General features: G+C 35.9%; 1 protein-coding gene and 1 pseudogene across 4 annotated transcripts in view; both read left to right on the top strand.

The window, feature by feature from the left end:
• The first annotated feature begins 403 nt into the window (after nucleotides 1–403).
• The window catches only part of MAP3K13 (mitogen-activated protein kinase kinase kinase 13), a 124581-nt gene continuing 102485 nt past the window's right edge, over nucleotides 404–22499 (top strand). For 2 of the 4 annotated variants that reach the window (XM_017681189.3, XM_017681173.3), the window contains exon 1: nucleotides 404–506. The gene's annotated coding sequence lies outside the window, so the exon portion shown is untranslated. The remainder of the gene's footprint in view (nucleotides 507–22499) is intronic. The other 2 variants (XM_037024151.2, XM_037024150.2) reach the window with 1 other exon arrangement.
• LOC108410146 (protein cornichon homolog 1 pseudogene) lies at nucleotides 11428–11879 on the top strand (annotated as a pseudogene).

Here is a 22499-nt window from a genome sequence, read left to right as displayed (position 1 = left end):
TTAACTGGTGAGAGAGTCAGGGGACCATAGTAGAGAAGCAACTTTCTGGCCTCTTTTTGCCATGATTGCACAATGCATAGATTCCGAGGAGGAGGGAAAACTTTCTTCAAAGGAAGAAAGCAAAATTTTTGAAGCTCAGAGGGCTATTGTTTTTTGTTTTTGTTTTTTCACAAACATGAGAAAGAATTCCCTTCTGAAACCAAAACCCAACCATGAGAGATTATGAGATTTTTCAGGCTTTCCCTGTAATCTTCCTTACATTTGTCTCTTTAAACACATTGAACTTGACCTTTAAGAAGTTGCTGGTAAGTGGTTATCAAGCAATAGTTAAATTAAACCCTCCCACCTCGCTCCTGTTGGGTGGTAGCTTCCAAGGCCATAGCAAATGTGTATCAGTGTGAACCTGATCCAGAAACAGTCAGGAAGGGAACAAAGTTTAGTCTGTGAGGAAATAGGCGGCTGCTGGAAGTTTCATGCTGTCTGTCCAGACTTCAGTTTGCTGTAATGTAAGTAGTGATTTAAAAGAATATATTATGGTATTTGAATATAAAAATATTATAGGAATAATTTCCCTCTAAGATTAAATTAAGGCCCTACTGGCTCTACATGTTGTGCACAAGACCTACTTAAGGTTTCAGAATTTCACAAGTAGTTTTATTTGTGAAAATGAAAAGAAAAGTCATGAAGTTTTTCAGCCCAGTGTTCTGCTAAGACAGGTCCTGCTTTCAGAAGATGGTTTTTATTTAATTCCTTGTCTTTGGTTGAGTCCAGGTATTTATAGTTAGAAAATAAAAGTGAGTGAATATATACCTGGTGCCCAGAGATTGATTATTTCAAAGCAGTGCTTAGCTTTTTCCCTGATGGTCTTTCCAGTTGCTTTTCCTTTAGTTTAGGTTTATGTTACAAGTTTATGTTAGCAGATATTTACTAGTCTCTCAAGTTATTAAACTGTTAAAGAAATTAAGTGAATGAAAATAAAGTAGAACTTAATACAGTGTAATAAGATGGGATCGTAGATTTAAGAGTGTCAGAATGTCTTTTTAAAGAGGAAGACCTTTGTGAAAAGGACGGCAATGGCAAGCACCCTTAGAAATTTCATATAACTTTGGAGAAATTTGTTTTTAAGATTTTGACATGTACTGATTTTCAGGAATAAATTCCCAGTACCATAGTGTAAAAAATAAATTTCATATGAATTTATGAATTCATGAAAAAATATGAATTTAGAAATTTTGTATTTCAGCTGTTGTTAGTTCTATGTTGAAATTAGGATTCCAGGAACTACACACATTGTTACAAAACATTGACTTTAATTGAGTGCAGCTATGGGAATGTTAATGTAATGTTTGGTGTTCAAGAGGTTAGTATTTTCTATTTTTCTTTTGCCACATGTATTGAAAAAGACTGGTACATGTCAATTTTACAATTTTGAATGTGGAAACCAAACTTGGCATTGTTAATATATAAAAGTTATAAAGGCTGGCAGTTGGCCATTAGGCTTTCAGATCACTCAGGGAGTGCTGAGGAGACAGTTTGTTTATGTAGAAGTACACTAGGTTTCCCCTTTATCTTCATCTCAGATCTCAGGGACATTCGGTCTATTTTTCTAGCCTGCCTCTTATTCCTGCTGGATTTAGTGGGAGCCCAGATGTTGGTATTGGGCCCCAGGTGACCCTTGGTGGGAAGGAAGCCCAAGACACACTTTCCCAAGCAGGCTGTGGGACTGTTAATGAAGTGAAACCTTTACTCGCCATTTTGATTGCTGAATCTCAGTGATTCTAGGTTCCTAAACTGATAAACTCTCCCAATTCAGTAGCCTCTGATGGGCCAGGTTACGTAATTGTTAGTTCATGGGGCAAGAGTACAGAGGTAGGGGTGGTGGAGGTCCTGGGAAAGGAGCCAGCATGGCAGGTGACTCTGTTACCAGGGAAACAGCTCTTTTCCTAACCAGATTTGAAATATTTCAGTCTTTTAGCAACGTGGAAGGCTGTATAGGTATGTACTGGCTGAATCTTAACCATGACTCTTTTGGATTTTTTGAAATCCTCCAATAGCTGCCTCTAACATCAAACACTTGCCTGTGCCCTACAAAGACCACCCAATCTGCCTTCTAAACACCGTCTGTTGAACAGTACTGCCTACACTGTTCTCCTCACAGTTTGCTCCAGGTAGTAGGTGTTTTGCTCCTTCTGGAACACTTCAAGCTTGTTCCTGTCTCACCTTTGCTGCCTGGGAAGCTCTTCCTCAACATTGTTTCTTCCTTCCATTCATTCAGATTTCTACTCAAACACCTCCTCCTCAGAGGCACCACTACCTCGCTTCCACCACATCACTCTTTTTTTCCTTTACCTTGATCTACTTAAAAAAAAAAAATTAGCTGCCATTGGAATTTATTTTATTCCAATATATATATATCCCCACACTATATTTAGTCTTTCTAAATATATGCAGTTGTTCCCAATAGAATATAAGTTCTGTGAGGGCAAGAACTTTGTCTTATTCAGTGTTGTATTGCCAATATCCAGAATAGTGCCTCCTTGACAAAGTCTTCCCACACAGCCAGTCCACTATCCATTCAGTTCCCATTCAGGGCTCCCAAACCACTGTTATTTTTCCATATACCCTTTCAGGGTTTTGTTTATGTATATGCAAGAAATAACTTAAAAAAATTTTTTTAAATTATGATAAAAGCACAACATAAAATTTACTACCAACCATTTTTGGTGTACAGTTCAGGAGTGTTAAGCCTATTAACATTGCTGTGAAACAGATCTCCAGAACTTTTTCATCTTGCAACTCTGAAACTCTATATTCACTAAATAACAACTCTCCATTTTGCGCTCCTCCGCAAGCCCCTGGCAACCACCATTCTATGTTTTGTCTCTATGAATTTGACTTCTTCAGATACCTCATAGAAATGGAATCATACAGTTTTTGTCTTTTGTGTGGAGCTTATTTCTCTTAGCATAAAGTTCTCAAGTTTCACCCATGTTGTAGCAAATTACAATATTTTCTTTCTTTTTAAGTCTGAATAATGTCCGCTTTATGGATAGGCCACATTTTGTTTATCCATTCATCCATCGATGGACATTTGCATTGGTTATTGTCAATAATGTTGCTATGAACATGGCTGTGCAGATAATTCTTTGAGGTCCTGCTTTTGGTTCTTTTGGAGATATACCAAAAAGTGGGATTGCTGAATCATACGGTGACTCTATTTTCCATTTTTTGAGGAACAGCTATAATATTTTCCATGGTGGGGCTGTTCCATTTTCATATAATTGTAATTTGTATTTCTCTCATTATGAGTGGGGTTGAGCATCTTCTATTTAAAAAAAAACTGCCTTTTTTCCTGTAAACTATTTATATTCTATGTCCTATGCGACTCTTTTCCTATTAATTTGATAAGATTTTTTTGTTTTTGTGCCTCTGGGTTTTCCAAATTTATAAGCTAGTAATCATTGGTATAGGTTTGGAGTTAAGAGTACCTGGGTTTGAATTCTAGATCTGTTAATAGATGTGCAATCTGGACTGGGCAAGTTACTGAATATTTCCAAGTCTCAGTTTTCTTATCTGTAAAATAGGAATAAAATTGAGTTGTTATAAAGATTAAATGAGATGATGTATATTAACTGCTTAGTAGAGGGCCAGTATGATAAGGCAAGAAAAATAAAAAGAAGGCCAAAGTTCAGAAAGGAAGAAAAACTGTCAATATTCACACATGGCATGATTGTGTACATAGAAAACCCTGTAGAATCTATACAAAACTATTTGAACTAATTAATGCATTTAACAAGATCACAGGTTAAAGCCAATATAAGATTTGTATTAGAAATAATTAGAACAGGTAAAACAATTAAAAAATAAAGACATCCTGCTACGTCTATAGCTTTTCTTCTTCCTTCCTAATTACAACACTGAAATAGAATTCGTGCCTCATATCGAATTTACCGAGTATCATAATTCTTTCAAGTGGTAAAGATACCTCAAGACAAATGCTGGGCATAGAAGCCACAGGGCATAAATCTGCAAAGAAGTAAAAAGCTAACCTTTTCAAACAATATTGCTTCTCTCTCACTTACCAACTTAACATTTCCCTGTATGGCCCCGTAAGATGACTGGTTAGCCAGAGACAGGTAAGATTCCTCAAGGGAGGAACAACCTAAGACAGGCACAGTCGCAGCGGGGCCATCAAGTGAGAAATTGGGGATCAACAGAGGTGAGGCTTAGAATCTCACCCCCCCCCACTGTTTTGAGAGAAATCTTCTGCATCCGTGGATATTTTGTTGCCCTTGTCTAGCTTGGATTAACACTTAGTCTATAGGCACACACCTGATCATTTACATTTGCTCTCTTACAACACTAAACTATGTTTTCTACCTTTATCTTGCATCTACCTACCACTTCAGCATTTTATTTAAAAATAATAATAATAATAATAATGGAGAAATGTGGGATTCACATATAAATCAAGTTTGATAAAAATCAAACTTGACATTTGATAAAAATCAAATGAATATTCATATTTGACCTGATTGTTTATAATTCATAATATGTGATCAAAACCGAAAGTTTCTGTGATGACTGCCCTTGCACTGTTCACCATGTAAGAACTTATTCACTATGTAAGAATTTGTTCACCATGTAAGAACTTGTTCACTATGCTTCAGAAGATTGGAGACTGACGAGAATTAGGGTTGGGGTGGATTAATGATCGTGCATTGAGCATTGAGTCCCCTATACAGAATTTTATTGTTGTTAACAACCATTTGATCAATAAATATGAGAGATGCCCTCTCACAAAAAAAAAATAAATAAATAAAAATAAAGACATCACCATTGAAAATATCGAATACATAGCAATAAATCTTTAAAAAAGCACTAGACCTCTATCCTGAAAATTATAAAACATTGCTGAGAAAAATTAAAGAAGAAGAAGACCAAAGTAAAAAGTTCAATATATATACCATGATCATGGATCTTAAGCTCAAAATTGTTAAGATGCCAATCCTCCTTAAATTAATTTATAGATCAATGCAATCCCTATCAAAATTCCAGAAGGCATTTTTAAAGAAATTGCCAAGCTGATTCTAAAGCTTATCTGGAAATGCAGTGGATATTGAATAGCTGAAGTGATCTTCAAAAGGAACAAGGTAGATAATTTATGTGATTTCAACAATTAACTGTAAATTTACAATGATCAAGTATTGCCATAAGGATAGACAAATGCAGTTGACTCTCGAACAATATGTGAGTTAGGGGTACCTATCCCTTGCTCAGTCCAAATCCATGCACAACTTCTGATTCTCCCAGAAGGTAACTACTAATAGCCTACTGCTGACCAGAAGCCTTACCAATAACATAAGCAGTCAGTTAACAGATATGTATTATATATTATATACTGTATTCTTAGAATAAAGTAAGCTAGACAAAAAAATGTCTTTTCAAATTATTGCAAATCTCCAAAAAATTTTCCAGTATATTTATTGAAAAAATGCACATACAAGTGGACCTGTACAGTTAAACCTACGTTGTTCAAAGGTCAACTATGTATCAATAATACAGAACAGTTCATCCAGAAAAAGACCCACACATAAAACGGTCCATTGATTTTTTAAATCTAGATAGCAAGTCAATTCAATGGGAAAAGGATAGTCATTTTAAACATATTACTGGATGAAATGGATTTCTTTTGGAAAAAAATAAAGCATATTCTTCTCTTCTTTCTCACTCTACACCCAAAAATTGAATGGACATAGATCATAGATCTAAATATAAAATTCAGTACCAGAAAGCTAGCAGAAATGAAGGAAAATATCTTTGCAGTCTGGGGGTGTGTAAAAATTTCTTGAGCGGGACACTAAAAGCATTAACCATAAAAATCAATTAAAATTAAATGAGCTTATGTACTTCCTGCAAGACTTCCCGGGACCCGTAATACATTAATGTTTCTAGACATGCAGTCTTTCCCAAAGTGTACGACCACAGAATCCTTTTTTCATACAACTAAAATGCAGGAGTGTTGCTTTGGTTCTCTCCTAAAACATACTGTTTTTGAGAGCCATAGTAAGTTAATGATCAGTTTCTCCCTCTGCTGTGAACTAATGTAATTGCATCTATTTCAACAACCAGAGTGGAGAAAACCTTTCTGCCAGAAGAGCTATGATCACTCCTCAGTACAGACTGAATGGTCAGCCAGCCAACGTGGCAGTTATTACACGGGATTCTAGGCCTGGGTCACCTCTGATTGGACTTCACCACAGTAAGAAGCGTATAGAGCGTTGAAGGTGGAGATCATTTTGCACTTTCCTTGCTGCTGGTTCCACATACTTGTTTGATCTGCTTCTGCTCGCCACTGCCTGTCAGACCTCAAGTTGTTAACCCTTGGCTGTTCTCAGGTTGCTCAGTCCTGTAGTTCCGCCAGTTACAACTGCTTGAAGGCCTTTTATTCTGTGACATTCCTGTTCTGTGTCTCATAGTTCACTGTCCTGATCAGATTCTTCTGCTCTTGCTGCCCATGTTGTTGCGTAAGAAGTAGGGGAAGAACCTGAAGAGACAATGGAAGGAAACCAATGCAAACCTCACACCAGTTTGGTCCAAGGCTCTTCTTGCTTGGGGAAAAAGATCTCAGGAAGAAGAAAAAGTGATACATAATGCCAGGAGAAATAGATAAGAAAGTTTAAGGAAGTGTCCCTTTAACAACTCTGGATTGTAATTTTAAAATTGAACTACTGTAGTCTTGAATGTGGAAAGCTAATAAGCAGATTTGGAAATGTCATCTGTATCATCTGAACAGAGCTGACTAGAAAGACTATCCATGGGTAGAAGCTCAGAAACTTTAATTTTAGATCTGCCACTAATTTGCTTTTTTTTTTTTTTTGGTATCATTAATCTACAATTACATGAGGAACATTATGTTTACTAGACTCCCCCATCACCAAGTTCCCTCCACATACCCCATTACAGTCACTGTCCATCATAATTTGCTTTTTTTTTTTTCAAACGCTTTATTCTCCCAGTGTTAGGTCGAGCACTAGAATCACATCTGCATCCAGCAGTCTGCAGCTCTGTAATCCTTCTTCATCTCTGCCTATATAATTTGCTTTTTGATAGCAAACAAATGTAGAAAAAATTTTTGCCCTCTCTCTCATTGCAAAAGAAATGTGTGTGTGTGTGTACACACGCATGTATATACATATGAGGGCCTGGCACAGATACTTTATCATGTGCTGTCTCAGTTAATCATTTCTATCCATATCTCAGCTTCCTCATCTGGAAAATGAGATAATAATTTTCTCAACTCTGCCTTCCCCACAAGGCAACAAATGTAATACTAACCAGGTAATAAAGTATACTTCTTTAAGCATTACTTCAGAATGTAAGAAATAAATCTTGAAAACCATGTTATGAGATGTATACTGTGTTTCCACAGCAGAATGGTATGATGGATCCTGGTAAAATTCTTTACAAAATACATTTTCAGTACAAACTTAACAGGAACAGTTTACCAGGATGTTTCACAGACATCAAAGACAGTTATGGAACACCTGGAAAGTATTGAACAACCTTTTTTCTACTTTGAGTAAAGGCAACACAAAGTAAACACACCCTTTACAGTACTTTATATCAGACCTCATCAAAGAAAGAAAAACAGGCAAGAGATACTTAGGCAAATAAGTAGAGGCAGGATAACAATACAGATGACAGTAAAAGGAAGTTTACATTATAAATTGAAACCCAATTTTTAGCCTCTATTAAAATAGAATAAACTGAAGGATGAGAAATATCACAGAAGGCACCTGGTTCATGGGAGTCAGATGGATTGGTGCTTGTATGACTCTACTGCTCATTAACCTGGACTGGGGAACTAAAAGAAATTTGATCTCTTCTAGCAGCCTTTTCCTTTATTACAACCAGAATGGAAGGTCTAAGAGCCACCGAACCCCACCTAGGCTGTCTTCCATTGTCCTTACAACTTTCAGAATTTAATAAAATGATGGGGGTGGGAGACACAGTGACTGCCAAGGGTCTAGGAAATTAGAAGCTTTCCTCACTAAAGTTCCCTAAAATAACTAGGGTATCTTAAACTAGCAAAAAAATAAACACAAAAAAAACTCAACAAAAAGACTATATAAAGTTACTAACTGAAAAACTGAGAAAAGGTTGCCTCTGTAATGTAGTCTCTGGAAAATGATTAGATAATAAGACTCATAGGAACAGACATGTAAAACAGTGTTTTATATGGCTGTTTTGAGAAACTGAGAAAGGAAATAATTTTGCTAGAACTTTTTCCAATTGAAAAGTTCAAGAAATAAACTTAAGAAATCATTTAAGGCACACATGAGAAGCAATAAATAGCAAATGGGAAATCACCAACATTTAAGCTGATGTCATTAGTGCTGGTTTACTGAACAAAGAAAAAGAACAGAGAACATGAAGACCTTACAACCCAATACAAAAGTTACTTTCACTCAGAAGCATGCTCCTTGTGCCCATCACGTGAATTCTTCAAGTATGATAACTTGTTTTTTATTTCTAGTGTTTCCTTTTGATTCTTTTTTTACACTTTCTATATCTGTGGTCAAATTCCCCATTTGTTCATGTTTCTCTTTTCTACTAGGGCTTTTAACAGAAAGAGTTATTGTGGTGAAAGTTGTAAGAATTTTGTATGGACAAAAGTTAAAGCTTTTAGAACTATATACCATTAAAAAAGTCAATTTTACTGTATATTGATTTACAAAACAAATAATGGCTTCTTTAAAGCCAAAGTAATACCAATGTACAATAGAGCTAAGAGCATACAAAGAAGTAAAATATATAATAAGAGCATAAAAGGAGGGAGTGAAGTAGCTTAATATAATATGCAGTAGACTAATAAATCACATAATGTAATCTCTAAAGCAGCAGTTCTCAGACTGTGGTCTACAGACCAGAAGTATCAGCACCACCTGGGCTCTTATTAGAGATGAAATAAATCCTTTGGCTCCGCTGCAGATCTAACTGAATCAGAAACTCTGGGGGTATCGTACAACTATCTTTCTGTGATTCTGATACATGCTAAAATTTTAAGAACTATCACTTTAGAGCAAGGTTGCAAAGCTTTTTCTGTAAAGGCCCAGATAATGTTTTAGTCTTTGTGGGCCATGTGGTCTCTAAAGCAACTACTTAATTCTGTTTTTGAAGTCTGAAAGTAGACATAGACAATACAAGAACGAATGAGCAAGGCTGTGTTCTAATAAAGTATTATTTATGAAAACAGGCAGCTAGCTGGATTTAGCCCATGTGCTATAGTTTGTTGACTTCTGTTTTAGAGCAACCATTAACACACACATGTATATGCATACATACACACAATCTATACCATATTTCAAGGGAATAATTAAATAAAATTTCACATAAGGATTCCCTTCTATGTATATTAATTTTCCCAAAAAAGTCTTTAGCACCAAATATTAAGTTATTAATATATGCAAGAAAAAACATGTAAAGTTAAAATCATACTGCATTATCATTAAAAGGAATTGATTTTTTTACATAAAATATAGAAAAACACTTGTCATAAATAATATAATGTTCAGAAATATTATAAACTACAGACTAAATTTAATACCACATGAAAGGCCTCTAAAGCACTGCTAAAGGGAAACAATATTGCATTAAAATAATCAAAAATAGAGTATGTGTCAATGACAGCAAGAACATTTTATATTTTAACCATACAATTCAAAGGCCTTCATCCAGGAAAATTTCAAATCATTTTAACAGTGGTCCTGACATTAGTAAAAAATATGCATTATCGAGCAAATTATCATTCAACGTCTCACATGAACATACACTCACCTGTGAAAATGAGAGTAGAAAGTAGTTCAAAATAAGGAAAAGTAAGACTAGTCACAGCTATTATAGGAAACAGTACAGTACAGAGGTTCCTCAAAAATTTGAAAAAAGAACTATGGTAGAATCCAGCAATCTCACTACTGGGTATACAGCCAAAGGAAATGAAACCAGGATCTCAAAGAGGTATCTGCATTCCCAGGTTCATTGCAGTATTGCTCACAATAGCCAAGTTATGGAAACAATTGAAGTGTCCTATGTGTCCATCTATATGGACCTATGTGTCCATCAACAGATGAATGGATAAAGAAAATGTATGTGTATGTGTGTGTGTGTGTGTGTGTACACACAATGGAAAATAATGAGCCATATAAAAGGAAACTGCAAGTGCGACAACATGAGTGAATCTGGAGAATATTATGTTAAGCAACTCAGAGAAAGACAAATACTACCTTATCTCACTTACATGTGGAATCTAAAAATATCAAACTCATGAAACAAAGAGTAGAATTGTGTTTATCAGGAACTAGGAGGTGGACAAATGGAAGATGTTGAATAAAGGGTACAAACTTTCAGTTAAAAGATGAATAAATTCTTTGGGTATAATGTACAACATGGGGACTATAGTTAGTAATACTGTATTGTACACTTGAAATTTGCTAAGAAGTAGATCTTAAGTGTTAGCACAAACACACACACACACAAATGGTAACTGTGAGGTAATGGATGTGTTAATTAAGTTGATCGTGGTAATCATTTCACAGTGTATATATCAAGCCATCACATTGTGCATCTTATATATAATTTTTATTTGTCAATTATACCTCAGTAAAGCTGGAAAAAATATTTAAAAGAATAATTTCATAACAAGATATGATTTATTTACATTACAAATGGTGTTTTAAAATATTGACAGACAATAAAACTTTCTCAGAATTTGTAAATAAGAACAAACTTTCTCAATTTATTAAAATCACACATGCACACATCTTTAAGTTTAAAAAGCAGGATACAAAACTGCATAAAAACCACAATTCTAGCTAATTAATAAACATACAATAAAAATACTGAAAGGTAATGTACAAAAACATTAATGGTTATTGTGGGGGACTACTTTTTAATATCTTCTTTTAGTTTTTAAAAACATCATTTTGAAAAGAGTCAGCACCAACCCCTTTAGAAAACTTTGGTAATAACTATTAAGGCTGAACATACACTTCATCGACCCAGAGCCTTTAACATTTACTGAACACTTCCTATGTGTCAGGCCTTATTCTGAGCAGTTTATATATATGTAGGATTGAAGTGGTGAGAGTGGACATCCTTGCATTGTTCCTAGTCTTAGGGGAAAAGAATCTCATATTTTATCTTAAGTATGGTAGTGCTGTAAGTTTTCTGTAGGTACATTTTACCAGTTTGAGGAGGTTTTCTTCTATTCCCAGTTTGATGATAATTTTTATCATGAGGTGTGTTGGCTTTTGTCAGATGCTTTTGCTGCATCTATTAAGATGACTATATGGTTTTTCTCTTTTATTTTGTAATGTTATATATTACATTGTTTGACTTTCCTAACATCAAACTGACGTTGGCTGACTGCTGGCACTGGCCGTGGCGTTCACGTTCAGGGCCTTCTGCTGCATGTCAGTGCTGCCGCTCGCTGCCACGCTCAGCTTCTTTGCCATCTGGCACATTACAGCATTTGATGAACCGAAGGCTGATTGCAAGAATCCTACAGACCAGAGTAATATGCTGAGTCCTCTTGTACTTCCAGAGTACCTCCTCCCTGCTTTCTTCTGTGTCTTGTTTCTATGTGCAGCAGAGTAGCCTACATTGGACCTCACTAGCCCCCTCTTGGCATAGCATATTTCGAGGTAGATGAGTAGCCCAGTGATGAGTGGACCAGGACTCTCTGACCCTGCAACCATCACAAATCCAGATATTCCAGCATATTGTTAGCAAGAAGGATAGTGCAAATTAACTTCTTATCTTCTAGCATTTTTTTTTACTACATATATGTTATGATCTATGCTTTGATAAACCCTTAGAACAATACACAGAAGAATTAGTGTGTTAACTGCATGCAGAAAGCCACCAAACAAAAGGATTCCATCCTTTTTCCTCTTTCCAAGGGTAGCATATGGAATTTGATCAGTTACTTTAAAAAATGACTCCATATTTTTTAAATGTCTCCATATTTTTTGCTAGTGGAAAGCCCACTTTCACATGTTATACTTAGATAAAGAATTTAATTGGAATTATATATAAATTGATATAAAGTCACTACCTCTGGGGTTGACAGGTTTAAACTTACACTCCTTTAAGGAACAGACATAATCTCTTGAATGATTGAATAAATTATTATCAGTTCATGTTTATAGGAACTTGTAGGACTCATTTTGGTTTTAGTGAAATGCTATCTAATTGTAAGTGAGCTGGTGCTTCTGATGAACTGAAAATATGTATCTGACCTGTGGGAAACTTTAAGAGTTTCCTCCTCTATCATGTATGATTACATATGGATACACTTGCCAAAAAAAAGGAGTGGGATTTTTCCATTCTACTTGAATATTATCCCAGTATACTGCATGAATGAGAGATTTCCCATATTTCCATTACAGTAATGTACTTGCTTTAATTCTTAAGCACAAGTAAACATGATATAAAAATATATACTGATTACTTGTGAAGAATGCATTTTAAGCTATTTTCAATGTATTTTAATTTGTAAGACATTACTTATTAAAATTGGTTATTATCTTACTGTTCTAATTTGGTGGTAAAGGTATTCATAAGAATTTGCAACTACTTTAGATTTTCAGAACTAAATGAGAGAGAATGTTTTGTAACTGTCCTGGTGTCCCTTTCGTGCAGTACAAGAAAACTGAAATCACGACTTAAAAAGAAACAGAAACAAAGAAAACTAACTTTGCATTCTAGGGAAAAATGCCACTTTGGTCATGCATTTTAAAAATTCACTGGATTCAATTTACTGGTGCTTGATGAAGCATTTTTACATCTGTGTGGCATGCAATAAGGAATAGCAATATCTATGAGGGATATTGGTCTGTAACATCCTTTTTTAATAATGTCTTTGTCATGTTTGGGTACCAGGGTTATGCTGACATTCTAGAATGAATTAGAAAGTGTTTAGAAATTAGAAAATGTCCTGTGTTGTGAGCTTGTGAAGAACTGGTATTATTTAGTAATAGTAGTTAGTGGTGGTGGTGATGGTGGTAAATGTTTGATCTTATCCCTTGGTGTAGCCATGTACACCTAGAGATTTTCATTGTGAATTCTTTAGTAGTCATGGGGATAACTTAGATTTTCATAATTCTTATTAAGTCAGTTTAAGTAGTTTGTGTTCTTCAAGATTTGTCCATATTATCCAAATTGTTGCATATACTTGCATAACATAATGTTTCTATATTATCCTTAGTGTCTTTAGTATCTGATGCAATATCTCTTCTTTCACTCCTAATATTGGCAGACTTTTTAAAGGATGTTTTAGGTTTATATAAAAATAAGCAAAAAATACAAAGAATTATCCTATTCTTCTTCACTCCCACCCCTAGTTTTCCCTATTATTAATATCTTGCAGTAGTGTGCTATATTTGCTACAGTTAATGAGCCAATATTGATACATTATTAACCAAAGTCCATAGCATACACTAGGGTTCATTCTTTGTGTTGTAGATTCTTTGTGCTTTGAAATAAGTATAATGACAGGTATTCACCATTACAGTATCATACAGAATAGTTTCACTGCCATGAAAATCCCTGTGATCCACCTCTTCATCCTTCCTCTCTCCCTCAAACCCCTGGCAACCACTTATCTTTTTACTGTCTCCGTTGTTTTGCCTTTTCCAGAATGTCATATAGTTGGAATCATTGTATGTAATCTTTCAGATTGGCTTCTTTCACTTATTTCACAATTCAGTTTTGCTTTCATTTTCCCCCTATCAGTCTCATTAATGTATTAACAATTTTGTTATACTTTTTGAAAATTAGTTGTAAGTTCTTATTAGTTTTCTCTGTTTTTTTTATTTCATTGGTTTCTGTTCTTTATTATTTCCTATTCTTTCTTTGGTTTCAGTTTATTCTACTTTTTCTACTTGTTTTGGGTTTAGTTTGCTTTACTTTTCCATTTTTTTTGGTTGGAAGCAAAATCTTTTAAATTCTTCTTCTCTAAAATACACATTTAAAGATAGAAATTTTCTTCTAAACACTGTTTTAGTTTTATCTCTCACATGTTGTTTTCATCATTTTCACTTAGTTTGAAATCTTTTCTAATTTCCCTTGTGACTTGTTTTATTACCCATGGGTTATTAGATGTGTGTTTTTCAGTATCCAAATACTACAGGGATTTTTTAATAAAGATATCTTATTGATATATAAAAAGTACATATATAATTGATATGTAGTTTAATACACATATCTTATAGATGTCTAGAAAGTGAGCATACTTTCTAAAGCTTTTGGTCTTGAAATTTACTGAGACTCACTTTAAGGCCCAGAATAAGGTCTATATTGTGAACTTTCTTTATACTTATGCCAAGAGTACTTATTTTATAGACATTACAGTTGTTAAGTACAGTGTTCTGTGAATGTCAGTTAGGTCAAGATGGTTGATAGTATTGTTTAAGTCTATCTGCCTACTGATTTTTTTTTTTTGGTCTAGTTCTATCTGTAAGTAATAAAGGAATTTTAAAATCTCTATGATTGTAGATTTATCTATTTCTCTCTTTAGTTCTACAATTATCTCAATAAAATTTTCAATTAAAATGCTTCTGCTGTGCAGTAACCAAACTTTATTGCTTAAAGTAAAGGGCCTTCAAGTATCAAGAAAGAAAAAAGTTAGACAAAAGACATTTCCACTTTGGTTCACATATTATAAAAGTAGGATCATTTTGAATGAATCAACACTGCTTTGCAGTTCCTCTTGCCTCGTTGTAGAAAATGGTAGAAGGAATTCAAAACAGTGTTTGTCAACATGCCTGAACTCGGGTGCCATATATGGGCCAGCTGTGTACCCACGCTCCTCCATTGCCATGGCCCAGGCCTAGAGAGATTCTTACAAGATTCTTGAAATATTAAATCCAACCTGCTGTATTCATGCAGGAGTGGGTTAAAATTATTCTAGCCAAAGAGATTTTATCCTGTATTTAAGAATTTACAAAAATAAAATTCTATATTCTTGGACACCTTTTTATCCAAGTACTCTTCTAGATGCTGAAGACACAGGAATAAAAATGATATAGTTACTGACTTTCAGAAGAAGCTTCTTAGGGTTTATTGCAGAATACAAACTTATACCAGCTGTTACAATACAGATATGTTAGAAATATGGATAGCGTGCTGTGGAAACACACCAGAAGGACATCCAACAGATCCAAGGGGGTCACCAAGGGCTTCTTAAGTGAAGGAATGTTTGAACAGACTCTTAAAGGATAAGTAGCAACAAGGAAGAGGTGGCAGGAAACTCCAAGGAGAGGCAACAGCAAGGTTACATAGCCTAGTAGGATAGGAGAATAAACAGTTCACTTTGACTAGAGCCTACAGCTAGGAGTGGAAGGAAATGAGGACAGAGAAGTAGGTAGGATCACGTCAGAGATGGCTTTATGTGCCAGGTTAAGGAGGTTGTACTTTAGGATTATGAGGAACATATTTCAGGCCTAAGTGTGTGTCCTCTCTGTCTGTTATGCACACCATTCATTGGATTTAAGGCCCACCCTATCCATGACTTCATATTAACTTAAATAATTGTATCTATAAAGACTCTATTTCCAAATAAGATCACATTCTGAGGTTCCAGCAGAATATGAATTTGGAAGAGGGTACTGTTGTATGTTCTGGAGGGCTGAACAGTGTGAAGACAGAGGTAGAGATTAGAGTAAAGCAGCTATAAGCCAGGCAATGCTAGGGATTCCAGGAATCACCAGACATTAGGAAGGTAAAGAAGGGTTCTTCTCTAGAGCCTTCAGAGGGAGCTTAGACTTGCTGACACCTTGATTTCAGACTTCTAGTCTCAAGAACTATGAGGGCCTAAATTTCTGTTGCTTTAAGCCCACTCAGTTTATATATTTTGTTACAGTAGCCCTAGGAAAGTATTGCAATATTTAGCCCACATTCCGCTTACTGTGTGTTAAGCCCATTGTAGTGGTTTTAAGATATGTCCACAAATTCTTTTATTCCTCCCTTCAAGAGGCAGAGCCTACTTCTTCTTCCCTTGAGTGTGGACTGGACCTAATGACTTGATTCTAATGAGTAGAATAAAGGGAAAATGAGGGTATGCAACTTTGGAGACTAGCTCAGGGGTTGGCAAACTACAGTCCAGGGGCTGGCCACCTATTTTATAAATCAGGTTGCATTAAAACATAGTGTGCTCGTTTGGTTACATATTGTATGTGGTTATTTTTTCAGTGAAACAACTAAGGTGAGTAGTTGTAATAGAAGATTACATGGCAAGTCTGAAATATTACTATCTAGGCCTTTAATAAAAAGTTTGCCAATTCCTGAATTAGGTCACAGAAAGCATGGCAGCATTCTGCTTGCTCTTAGCTTGCTCTGGGGAAAGCCAGCTGCCTTGGGACAAGGATACTCAGGTGACTATGTTGAAAGGCCCACATGACAAAGAACCTGGGCCTCCTGCAAACAGCTGTGTGAGTGAACAATTTGAAAGTAGTTCCTCCAGCCTCAGTCAAGCTTTCAGATGACTGCATCCCTGGCCAACAGCTTGACAGAAACTTCATGAGAGACCCTGAGCCAGAACCATCCACCTAAGCTATTCTCAGATTCCTGAACTTCAGAAACTGTGAGGTAATAAATGTTTGTTGTTTAAAGCTGCTAAGTTTTAGGGCAGTTTTTTTTGCTTCAATACATAACCAATTCACTCATCCTCCCTTTGTGTGGTTTTCAGTGCAGCCTATAAGGTTATCTGTGCCACAGGCTTTTGCTATTTTAGAAACATACTGGGAAATGAAACCTTTATATAAAGAAACTTCCAGATGACATAGACAAGACTTTTAGAAAACACAGGATATTAACAGGCAAGGGCTATATCTTCTATATTTTTTGTAATTCTCACTAACTAATATAGCATTATGTATGATCCTTGTTACTGATTTTGAGTATCGCTAACAAAGTATTAAGTTTGTAAACCATGCTTACTTGAATCATCAGGCAGACTATTTGCTCTATTATGTTACTCACTATTTAAATAAAAAGGAGTGTTACATTATGCCATAATCTTTATTCATTTTGCCTTAAATGTTTTATTTCTTTTCTGGAAATGCAAACCATGTTGTCTCTAATTGGAATGGTGTTGAGTTCTGTGGGTATTTTAGATTTCTATGCTGCATAACAACATTATCAAAAACTTAGTAGCTTAAAACAATATACATTTATTACTTGAATTATAAATGTGTATGGGATGAGGGCTCTGAACATGACCTCGTTAGGCCCTCTGCTCAGGGCCTTACAAGGCTTAAATCAAGGTGTTGGCCAGGGCTGGGTTCTCATCTGGAAGCTCCACTGGGGAACTTGTGTGGTTGTTGACAGCATTCAGTTCCTTGTGGTTGTAGTCCTGCAGCATTTTTTGTGTTTTGGGTTTTTTTTCCTTTGTTTATAATTGCCTGTTTTAACTTTAAAAAACTTACTACAGCTTTTTTCCTCTCTGATTTTAAAGGCTGCCCTAACTCATAGAGGCCATCCATCCTTCCTTGCTGGGTGGGGTTCCTCAACACGGACACTTGCTTCCTCACAGTTTGCTAAGGAGAGATTGCAGGAAAACAGGCACTGTGGTTTCAGGTAGCACTATTACATAAGTTATGTGCATGCAATTACATACATCCAAACACTTTATCTGCTGATTGGAAGCGCATCTCACACTCAAGGGGAGAGATCACACAAAGCTGTAAATATCAGGAGGTGGGGGTCATGGGAGCCACCTTAAGACTATGTCTGCCATGTGGATGTGAAGATCATGAAAATACTACATGCAAGGTGGACTTAATGCCTTACCAAAGATGGTTTCTGTACCTAAAGAGGGAGTGTAGTGCATTATTTTTTCTCCCCTGTGGTGCAAATAGATGACACCCAGGAGGGTGTTGAATTAGAAGACTAGAGCCTCAAATGAATAGAAATGAGATAATGGAAAGCAGGGAAACTAAAAGATATACCGAATCCCAAAACACACCTTCAAGCTGGAAAACACTGCAGGTGGAAACAGTTTGGCATGTAACTAGCTAGACTGACCCCGAGCAATGCTTCCTGCATATGAGAAGCCCAAGGTGCTTCACCAGTAGCATAAAGGGACCCCATTTCCACAAGGTCACAGATACAATGTAAAAAGTTCTATCATTTGTCCCTTTTCAATTATTCTGCATAGATTGTATTCAAGTTTTAGTAATACCTTAGAATAAGAGGGGCAACAGATGTGATAGGTCCTAAATCTACTTGATGTGTGACATGCACACTTTCATTCATATAGTGAATTGCTTTTGAATGCTCACCATGTATAAAGCCCTGTGCTACGTACTATTCAACTTTACCTGTTTATGGTGTGTATACTGGAAAAGAGCATCACCATCTACTGGCTGTACTTGCCAAGGTGTTGGTGGGGAGCAGTAGAGGCACATATGCTAAGTTCTGCCAGTGCTGATGCTAGGAATTCTCTCAAGAAACTTGGTGGTAAAGGTTAGGAAAGGGCATAGATAAGTTAGTATCAAAAGGAGAGCTAAGTCTCCTTTGAAAAGGAAAGACATGCACATGGCAAAGGAGAAGCCTGCACAAGAAGATACTGTAGGTGATATATTTGTCTGTGCCAAAAGAATCTGTTACATAGTAGGTACTCAGTTTTATTAGTTGTCTTGTCCCTCTCTTTACACAGTCTGTCTCATTTTTTAAATCTTAAACATATAATACACCGCTCTACTACTGTCATACTTAGTAATAGAATCCATAGTAACCAAATCGAATATATCCCTGACCCCTTTCACTTTATGCCCTAATCAGCTTGGAAACTCATCAGCCATTTCAACAATCTCTTCCTCCCCATCATTCTTCCACTGCCACTTGTCAACTTTTGGCCCTTAACTCCTTTGACTGTGCCCACCCCAGAGTACTTCCTTAATCGTGTTTTTTGCTGCCATGTTGATTGTTTTGGGTCCTCACTGCTGATTGGTGGCCTAAAATTCCTATTTGTTTGCATTTCCCACATTGGCTTTCCAAACTTCTTCTGTTTCTTAAGATTCCAGTTCCATTGTCCTTCTCTTTGACCAGGTGACTGTGCCCTCAGTGGGGTTTTTCTATTTCCTGTCTGCCATCTCATGATCTTTTATTGCCAGCCTCACCTTGCTATTTCCTTGTAAAACAAAATAAGTAAATAGACACACTTACACACTCCTACTTCTTGGCCAAGGCTTTTAGTCCCAAGCCCTCCCACCTTCTCAAAGCCTGTCCCAGGCATGACCATCCCTCACTCTGGTGAAAAGATGCATTACCTACTACAGTATGGTGTATTACAGAATCATATCCAGGCCATCCACACCTTGAAATATGATCTTTCCTTTAAAATCAGAGGGGAAAAAAGCTGTAGCAAGTTTCTTAAAGTTAAAATAATCTAAATAAATTAAAGTAACAATGAGCATTTATTAATAACTTTTAAAACTTTATTTTTTCCAAAAGTAACACATTGGTACTTCATTTATTACTTTAGATCACCTGGTACCTTTTATCATATTAACTTCCTTTTTTCACACATTGTTATTAATATCTTTATCTGTTCTTATACATTTTAGTATATAACTTGTGAAGGTTTTAAATATTCTTTTGTATACATTCACCATAATTTATTTAATGAATCTTCCTTTTAGAGATATTATATTGTTCCCAATTATTTTGTTTTAAATAATTATGTGATGAAATCTCTATAGCTAGATCCATTTTGCAAATTGCAGGGTATTTGCTTAGAAAAATTTCTTAAAGTTGAATTTTAGATCAAAAGGTATTTACATTTTAAGCCTACTGATACCTCTGTCAAATAATTGTACCTCAAAAAAGTTGTGACAATTATTTAAGCATCAGCAGTGTCTATTTTCCCAAACCATTTCCAAAGCAGTATATTAGCATGTATAAAAAAGCAGTCTCAGCAAGCAGTGACTCTACAGCATCTTATTTGTCTGTGCCAAAAGAATCTGTTACATAGTAGGTACTCAGTTTTAATAGTTGTCTTGCCCCTCTCTTTACACAGTCTGTCTCATTTTTTTAATCTTAAACATATAATACACTGCTCTACTACTGTGACTGTAATGGGGTATGTGGTGGGGACTTGATAATAGGGGGGGAATCTAGTAACCACAATGTTGCTCATGTGAAACCTGAGCATAAGATTGTATATCAATGACACCTTAATAACAGAAAAAAAGAAACAAATAAGGAAGGAAATAAAACCACCTATAATCTTACCAACCAGAAAAAAAAGCAGTCTTAGCCACTTTGCAAGGAGAAACTGGCATGTCATTTTGTTTTAATTTGCATTTCTTCGATACTGAAGTTCCACATTTTCCTTATTAGCCACTATATCTCTTTTTTGTGAACTTCCTGAACATGAACCTTTTCTTCCTTCTTCCACTTTATTTGTATGTTTATTTTATTTACCTTGATAATTCTTGAACTCACAGTTCAAGTTAATAAAGGCATATTTTTACTTCATTTTTCTGGTAGCTCTGAATTGGGTTTTTCTCACAGAAGCTAGACTACAGAAAAAAAATGGCTTACATATATATGACCTACATATGACAGGGGCAAGTAACACCACCTGCTTTTGTTTCCAAACTACAGTAACAGGTAGATATTATGTTCATAGGCCAGAAGAGGTGGCTCTAAAACAGGCCTAGTGGTTGTGGTTTTGAGGGGATAGAGGAACACTTGCTACTCTGGCCAATTGAAAGTTAATGATATTTTGGTGCCAGAGACCAGATTGTTCTGTAGGAGCAACTAGAGGCTGTAGGAAAAATACGGAACTGTAAGCAATGACTTCCTCTGATACCCTTTCTTAAAATCCCCTCAGAATGAAAAAGAACACATTAGGATTCAGGAGTAAAGTGGAGGTGGTCTGGAGTAGTTTTTACTACTACAAAGATTAAGGGGTTTTCTGGGTAAAGCATTCTTTTGCCCTTAATTCCATCCCAGTTCAAACTCTATATGTGAACCTGTGTTAAGAAAGGAATTCCTACTTCTAAACTGTAAGATTCTTTAGGGCAGGGACTACATATTTACCATCAGACCTCAGCTCAACACCAAAATATACTGAGTGCCCAGCAAGTTTTTACTGATGAATAAATGAAGGTAACTACCTCCTAGTGACCTTCTCTCATTCTTTCCTTTCATATTTCCCTAAAACTGACCCTTTCTTCATGTGCTGTACAGCAGGCTGTGTGCTTACAGTGAGGTACACATTGACTCTTCCTCAGCAAGAGTACAACTTAGAAGAAAGGTTCCTGGTAAAGAATGACTAGGATGACTAGCCAACACAAGACATCCCTAGGATGAAGGCTCTTGAGGTGTTTTTAAAAAATATTAAAGCATTAAAACTTCCAGGTTTAGAAAACAGAAGGAATTTTATGAGAATTGAAAATATATTCCCAGGCCCTGGCATGATAATTAATAGAATTGATTCAAGTATTCTTTTAAAAAAATTTTTTTTTTAAATTTTGGTATCATTAATATACAATCACATGAGCAACATTGTGGTTAGTAGATTCCCCCCATTATCAAGTCCCAACCATATACCACATTACAGTCACTGTCCATCAGCATAGTAAGATGCTATAGAATCATTACCTGTCTTCCCTGTGCTATACTGCCTTCCCTGTGCCCCCCTCCCCTACATTATGTGTGCTAATTGTAATGCCCCTTTTCCCCTTATCCCTCCCTTCCCCACCCATCCTCCCCAATCCCTTTCTCTTTGGTAACTGTTAGTCCATTCTTGGGTTCTGTGATTCTGCTGCTGTTTTGTTCCTTCAGTTTTTCCTTTGTTCTTATACTCCACATATGAGTGAAATCATTGGCTACTTGTCTTTCTCCGCCTGGCTTGTTTCACTGAGCATAATGCCCTCTAACTCTGTCCATGTTGTTGCAAATGGTAGGATTTGTTTTCTTCTTATGGCTGAATAATATTACATTGTGTATATGTACCACATCTTCTTTATCCACTCATCTACTGATGGACACTTAGGTTGCTTCCATTTCTTGCCTCTACCCATTTTTAATTGGATTATTTGCTTTTTGTTCATTCCGGTGCATGGACTCTTTTATATTTTGGATGTCAACCCCTTATTGGATATGTCATTTATGAATATATTCTCCCATACTGTAGGATGCTGTTTTGTTCTACTGATGGTGTCCTTTGCTGTACAGAAACTTTTTAGTTTGATATAGTCCCACTTGCTCATTTTTGCTTTTGTTTCTGTTGCCCATGAAGATGTGTTCATGAAGAATTGTTCATGTTTATATTCAAGAGAGTTTTGCCTATGTTTTCTTCTAAGAGTTTTATGGTTTCATGACTTAAATTCAGGTCTTTGATCCATTTCAAGTTTACTTTTCTGTATGGAGTTAGACAATGATCCAGTTTCATTCTCTTGCATGTAGTTGTCCAGTTTTGCCAA

Source organism: Manis javanica, chromosome 3, assembly GCF_040802235.1.
Source record: "Manis javanica isolate MJ-LG chromosome 3, MJ_LKY, whole genome shotgun sequence".
NCBI classification, from domain to species: Eukaryota; Metazoa; Chordata; class Mammalia; order Pholidota; family Manidae; genus Manis; species Manis javanica.
This window is presented reverse-complemented; position numbering and strand designations above follow the sequence as displayed.